Consider the following 8128-nt stretch of genomic DNA (forward strand, 5'->3'; position numbering starts at 1 on the left):
TGACCCATCTACAGTTCATCACAAGGGTTTTTTGAAAGAAAAAAAAACATTTCATATATAATAAAATATTGGCTGTAACCATACAGTTTATACAATACAAATATATATATATTTAAATAAAAAAAAAATATTTATTTAATGGATTTCACATGTGCACTTGTTTGTTTTACACTGACATTTCTGTGGATAATTTAACTATATTTTATTTAAAAAAATATAGTTGATTCAGAAACCTTTGTAATAATTATTGAATTATTTGTAATAATTATTGAATACTTTGTAATAATTATATTGAATTATAAATAGTGAATAATAAATAAAAAGTATAACTATAACTATAAAACTATATAAAATGTTTAGCAGTTACTTTTGTTAATTATTACGTGTTCATGATTTATTTTACATCAGCCTGCATGTGTTGCTGATAAACATTTATTAGGATATTTGGTTTATATATATTTTTTTAAATACATGTTTTCTACACAATGCATTGTAAGAATTCAAATACAATATTAATTTTGAACATAAAAACAATCATTTATCAAACCACTTAATTACCAATTGCTTGAGTTTTAATTTATATATAATATCTATACATTTTAAATATATAATAAAATATTTTTAAACTATTTTAATTGTAGCATGGTAAATAATACTAAAATAAAAAAAGTTTTAATCTCGTTAACCCACTGTTCAGATAGAACTGTATGTTATTATTCATGGACTAATAAAAATGGACGCACCACAGACCTAATTCAACATATTCACATGTTCCGGGCTTCGCAACCGTGTCTAGAGCATTTAAAATGGAGCGATGAAATTGGCTTTAAATGCGTGCTTTCAGAACTCAGTGTTCGCTAATCTCTCCCCTGATGAGAGCCCGTCCTCCCTGGTGGTGAAAATAAGACCGAGATCTGTGCTCTGCTCCGATCACGCAGCCTGAAAGCGCTCTGACTCAAGCGAACCTCGTTCCTGCTGAACTCTGCTAAAAGCCAGGACGAGAGACACACTTTAATCTCCTGGCCCTTGGAAACACACTTCATCATAGCAGGGATTCAAAGTTTGAGCGAGAGACTCGAGCGTGATGTTTCTCAATACCAGATTTGACATTTAAATGCTCGCGGCTTTCAACGACCTGTTGAAAACTTTTCCTTAGGTTTTTTCCCCTCCCAAAAAAACCTAGCGAGCTCCTCGCACCAGTGCTGGAGTGTGACAGGTCAAGATGGAGGAAAGCTGTTTCGAGTGAAGAATGTGCCATGGATTTCTGTTCTAGATGTTTTCAGATTTGGGCCGATAGTGAAAACAAACAAGAACAGCATGTGCTGATGGGACGAAACGAGGTTTAAGCAGGTTGAGACTTATTGAGACTTATTGAGACTTATTTTTTTTAAGGCTCCCGGTTTTAGAGTCTAAACATCATGATTTGTGCCAGTTGGTTGGCTATACTGTACAACGTAGGTATTCGGCATAACCTTGCAATTTGGGGTATGGAGTGTGAGCACTGAAACTTCAGACTGCTACGGCAAATTAATCAAACTGTTAATCAAATTAATCAAACTTGATTTTCACAATATACTTTTATAGTTACAGTTCATCAGTGATGGAAAACCACAGGTTTACCAGACTCTCCTCACATCCCCCCAAGACAAAAGACGTAAAGACGAAAACCTATAAAGATATCAGAAAAGCCCTAAAACTGGAGAATTTTACAATAATAGACATTTCTCAACAAAAACCGTCAATATACAAGTGCTTACACATTTCTAAAATCAGTATACCAACAGCCATAAAGTGAAGTGGCGTCTGCATTAACATGTAGAAACGATGCCACATCACATAGAAACAAATAAACAGCCAGTCAGAACGCAGAGTGGGACAGCAGGACGGAGTGTCACTGTACTTCACCCTGAAGCACTTTAATATTAACTCCTGTTCTCCTGCGGGGAAGTGAACTTATTGCAGATAGTTGTGCCCATATGCCAAACTGTATCCAAAGGGCAAGTGTGGTAGCGAGCAAGACTTTGACCTGGACGGAGTGTCCTATTTTATTATTCTGGCCCTTCTTTTACTCTCACAGTCTCTAAAATTATCCGCAAAGAAAAGAAACAGAGAAACATTAAGGACTAAGCACCGAGTCAACGTGATCCACACCGAACCTCATGTCAGGATGTCGTATGTGACAACCTATACAGCATGCTCTTTGATATCTAACCTTTACACTTTAAACAAGCACCATGTTTCAGTGCCAGAACAACGTGTGTGTGTGTGCGTGTGTGTGTGTTCTATCACAGACTGAAAAGTAAGCCACAATATCTTTAAGGACCTCTAGTGGCTGACTGCAGTACAACATTTTTAACCATGCCCAGTCACATGTTAGAAAAATGGGAAAACCCTGCATTTTTTTCGTTACATCTCTGTAAATGACCCTTTTGAGTTTTCAAGATCTGTTTGGACTTGACAGAACGTGCACCTGCAGCTCTTCACAGCTCTTTACTTTAAGTTAAAACATGAATGTAACTTAATGTTTAAACTCGCAGCACTGACGTTATAACTAGCCAACCAACATGAGTGAACACAGTGATGGCATTACATTAGTTTCACTGAAGGAAGCTGAACTGCTGTTTGCAGTTAGAAGAATACAAAGAGTCCCCGGCTTACTATGGAGATGAGTTGCAATGCCACCATCATAAGTTGAAAATATTGTAAGTCGAGACAAATCCTAGCCTACCAAGGAGTCTTAAAGTATGGTGATTAGTATGGGGTAGTATACTGTAATTTGTTACTGTGGGTCAAATTGCTAAAGGTAATTTGTTAATAAGTAAACAAATTACAGTACATTATTTAGAAAAATTGAGCAATTTACAGTACCGTAGTATACATTGATCAGGCATAACATTATGACTTCATAACTTAATGAATAACGCTGATTATCTCTTCATCATGGCACCTGTTAGTGGGTGGGATATACGTGCTCTGTTTTAGTGTTTTAGAAAGGAAAGAGCTAAAACTGGCATTTGAAACACCAAAAACACATGAAAAAATAAATAAAAAAAAGACAAGACCGAGACAACTGAAGTCTGTTTACCGCTGACAAGAGTAAGGCATCTACCAAGGCAGGAGACGCGTACATCCAGGCATCCAAATGCAGTGCATAAAAATTTAAATGCAGCACAAACATTAAAATATTTTACTAATATTTTCGTATTGCTATTGTCATCATAAGATCGATATATAAATTATTTACACTTTGAACAACATTAGGTTAACGCCAGCTAGCTAGCAAAAATTATACAACTACAATTTAGTATTGGACCCATTAGTAAATAACGCTGAGTGTGTGACTCAGCGACTTAAATAGGGGCGTGTCCACCTGATGCATTCTGTGGCTCAATTTATTTCTTTATCTCTTTAAACCTATATTGCAAACTCACTCAAGATGGCAACGATCAATTTAACCAAATTCAGGCTTCAGTGACTGAACTAAAACCCCCAAATGAACCTTTAATGTTAGATCAAGTGAATTTCACAGACTGGACCATGCTTTCTGCGTGACTGGGTGAGTTAGAAAATCATTTCTGTCAGAGAGAAATGAAGAGTAGACTCTAGAATAGGAAGAGAGATTCTTTGAGAATCTCTTGCAAGAAAAGAGAAGGAATGCTTTTGATCCGTTGTTTAGAAGATATTTATTTACAGCATGCCTTCTTTCTTTAGTGCAGGCCTCCAAAGCCTTCAGAACATTAAAAAGCATTTCCTGGAAAGCTTTTTTTTTTTTTTTATCCCTAAAACTAAAAGATCAGAGCAGGCAGGCCAGATGCAATTGCTGCAAATGCATCAAGGAGCAACAAGCTGATCTTTGTTACTTTTAAGAAAATATTTGATCGCTTCTGTAGAACAGCTAAATCACAGTTATGTTATGATAAAGCATATCATCAACTCAACATAAATCAACTCACTGCGTACAAGCAACCGGAGATTGTTCATTTTCACTGATAGCTAGTGACTTCCGGCGACATGAGAGACGATGACCGTTGGCAACGAGATGTGGGCATGTCCAGAGCCTTAAAAAAAATGCTCAAGAAAAGTGTATGCAAAAATGAAGCCTAACTTTCATGAGACAGTAGAGTGCAGGTGATCACAGAGTTATGCTAAAATGCTTGTCTTGCTGAGTTCCCAAGTGCACACTTATATACAAAAATCCATAGTTCTGTCTCGCCATCACCCTTCCTCCCTCTCTCCGTCTCTCCCTCTCTCTCAACTTACACACATTCCTGAGTGACCAGCAACCAGTGTTCCTGTCCCTCTCCTCAGATACTGCCTGCTTCGTCCCAGCCTGCTTCCGAATGGGGTTCTCTTCCATTGAAGACCACTCTATGCAGCTGGGCATATTTTGATATATCTTTGGGACAGACCAGGACACGACATTCTTGTTTGCCAGCTTCTGTATATAAATCACATAATATTTGGATAGCTGATACTTTCTGTATTTCTCTGAAAAAAAGAATGCCAGAAATAAAAAATAAATAAATACAAACAGAAGAATATGCTCTTGTGGACTAAATGTTCAAGATAATTACTGCAGCATTAGTGATTTAATTTCCCGTCCTCTCCAGTGCAGTAATGATCAATGCTGTGACGCAAGTAAAGTCCACTACAGACAGTAATAACCCTGAACGATCCTGCATTTCCTTTCAGATAATCAAATATTTTTGATAGCCCATTAAAGACCAAAGTATTAACGAGGCCCAAACATGTGGCCTTGAACCCGAGACTCCTAGCTGAGATGACAAGAGGGCACCTTCCATGAATGACTCGCATCACCAGGGGAACCAGAGAGGAGCTTAAGTTGAACCTGATCCCCTGATCACAAGCGTTAGCATAAAAATCAGTGCACAAGTATTATAGAGCGATATGTAGTGCTAAATGTCCAGCATTCGTACTTTACATGGCTAGCAATTGAGAGACACTTCTGAAGAAATTTTTCATACATTTCCAGTGGGTTTTTTCCACTGCCAATTGCATAGCAACAAAAAAAAGGAAAAAACGTCCTGACTGCTTTAACCGCTCAAATAGCATTTGATCTGCCATGACATAACCTCAGTGTTCCATCTCAACACGCTTTTAACATTGCTTTTCTAACTACAGTAATGGAGCAAGTGGAGCAGAAGCCAATCAAACCACAGAGCTGATTAAAAAAACTCTAAGAAATACTCGATACACAAGATGGTGTCACATGAGGTTTTGCTTAATGGTAATTTTTTACACACTGTAGTCACCATGCAAGAAGATCTATAATATTTATTTTATTTACATATTTAAAGCAGATGCCCTTATACTGATTTATATAAGATCAATAATAAGAGGACGAGAAAACCAATCACAATTCCCAGGCAATCTGCAATATATAATACCCATCACTTCCACAGTTATAATATTAAAAATAATTCCTACAAGATATCCCCCAAAATAAGTCGAAAATATTCAACAAAAATATCTTCACTTCACTACATCATGAAAGTCTTAATAAGCTGCCTCCAGCTTGTAATTATTTTGTCACATTAAGACATTGCAATATCAATAATATTATGTGTAATATTACTTGTCAGCACTAAATGATGCCATTGTAAAGATGACATGAGCCAAACTCTCTCTCTCTTTCTCTCTCTCTTTCTCTATTTCTCTCTGTGAAGACACGCTCTGTTTTTTGGATGATTTTCTGGAAAGTTCTCTCGTCCCTCTATGAACCCTTTTGGTCTGTTACAAAAAAAACAAAAAAAAAACGCCCTTATTTACGGCTCTGCTTGAGCAACAGCGTTCACTCGCTCTGGTGTGTTTAGTGTTAAATCGACGGAAGAGCTTTCCATTTCACCATTTCAAAATTATATATTCTATTTTTTTTATTTTTTTTTATTTTTTATTTTTTTTACGTACAGAATTATCCTAAACCTGCGCACATGAACACACTTGTCACACACTTCCCAGCTTTATTATGAGTTATAAATAAATGTAAACGATTTCTTCATGAACAATTTAACATGCTCAGCGTGAGAATGATCCTGTACCATCCATCACACTGAGATCTGTCACGACGCTCCGGTGGAACATTCCTGACTTTAAAAAATTTTTTTTCGTTTTAGTAAACATGCTGTGCTGTTTTTTGGCCCAACCATTTTTTTTTTTTTATTTCACTTTCCGGTTATTAATCTGTTTTTTGCTTCCTCTCCGTCCTTCTAGACTTGTCTCCACTTTCGCTTGCTCTTTTTTCTTTCCCCCCGTTTTCACTGCATGTGCCCCCAAACACAAGGACCTCTCTGCCATGGCAACATGGACGTTGTTTACCCGGAAACAAGGGCCTTGCTGCCATGGCAACACGCATGCTGTTCACCTGGACGGCAGAGGTCACGTGACCAAGAGTGATCCTGTCCTGAAACTCAAACTGAGCTCTGACTGTGAGAGAAGGTCAAGAGTGTGTGTTCACAGTGTTTATAGAGTATATGTACAAACTATTTAAGGTGTGCATGTGTGTGTGTGTGTGTGTGTGTGTGTGTGTGTGTGTGTGTGTGTGTGTGTGTGTGTATAGTGTCTGTTTTTAAGGTACAATATGTGAAAAGTGTGTTTGGAGTTTCTAAGCTGGGTGAAAGTAATGTATGCAGTATGGAAGTATGTGTGTATAAATTTAGCGTGTGTGTATGGTGCATGTGTATAGACTGTGTATCAAAGTTTTGTGTGTAAAGTGTGGGTATGGAATATGTGTATGGATTTTCCCTGTATGAAGAGTGTGTTTTGAGGGTGTGTGTGCACAGTACTTACCAGCATGTCTGCTGAGTTTCTATTCTAAAAAAAAAAAAAAAAAAACAACAAAGAAAGAAAATAGGAGCATGTTTAATGAATTTAAAAAAAAGCATTATAATTAGTAAATCAAAGTTATAACTAAACAAACAAATTCAAATAAATTAAATAAAGGAATAAATAATGAATTAAATCAAACATTCATTATGACCCTTTTGTTTTTATTTTAACTAATAACTGATGTTTTTCTTTTCATTTTTTTTTATCATGACATTTGAATGCCAAAAAAACACATACTGAAAATTTAATTGCAATAATTATGTTTGAATCATTTGTGTGTGTGTGTGTGTGTTTTGGGGCTTTCGTATCAGAGAGCAAGATTTCATTGACTGCCCTGAGAACACTAACAGGGAGGATGGAGGAGTGTGTGTGTTTGTGTGTGTGTATGTGTATGTGTGTGCATATGATTTAAAAAAGGGAATGAGTATGTGTGTGTCTCTCTCTCTCTCTCACCGCTCCTTCTCTTTCCTTCCTTCCTCTGTGCTCATCTGCTCTAAACGCATGACATTAAGTTCTCGTCTGTAACGGAGGAAATGATCGCTTCCCTCGTCTCATCGTCCGAGGAGGATAAAAGGTCGGCGCGTGACTTTCCCGAGCCGTTAGTGTGAGGTGTGAGCGCTTTATCATTCCACAATCCAGTTTTATCACGTAGGGAGTCCACTTTCACACAAGCAGACAAGGGAGGAGACACGATCGGGTCATCGGTTCTGACAATAACTGTGAAAAACAGATAAGAAAGAGATAAAGAGAATGTGAGACAGAAAAACAGTGTATGTGAGAGAGAGAGAGAGAGAGAGAGAGAGAGAGAGAGAGAGAGAGAGAGAGAGAATGTAAAAGAGGGAAAAACAGAAAAGTGTAAAAGAAAGACATTGTAATAAGGGGGACAAAAAAAAACCTCACAAAATACAGAAACAAATAAGACTATGTATGAGAAAGTTTGCATGAGAAACGGAAAACGTTTAAAAGAAGGGGAGACAAAAAAGAAAATAAAAAAGCTTGTGTTCAGTGTGCGTGTGTTTTTTCAAACAGAGAGAACAAGTAAGAAACAAAAGGAAGTGTGTGAGAATACAACAGTGTGTCTAAATGAGACAGAGAGGAAAAAGAGTGAAAGAAAGAGGAGAAAGAAAAGAAAGAGAGAGAGAGAGAGTGTTAGTATAAGTGTGTGTGTGTGTGTGTGTGTGTGTGTGTGTGTGTGTGTGTATGTATATGTATATAAGAGGGAAAAAACATGAGATACAGGGAAATGCAAAAAAAAAAAAAAAAAAGGGAGAAAGGAGAAAGA

This window comes from Silurus aristotelis (genome assembly GCF_946808225.1).
Source record: "Silurus aristotelis genome assembly, chromosome: 4".
NCBI classification, from domain to species: domain Eukaryota; kingdom Metazoa; phylum Chordata; class Actinopteri; order Siluriformes; family Siluridae; genus Silurus; species Silurus aristotelis.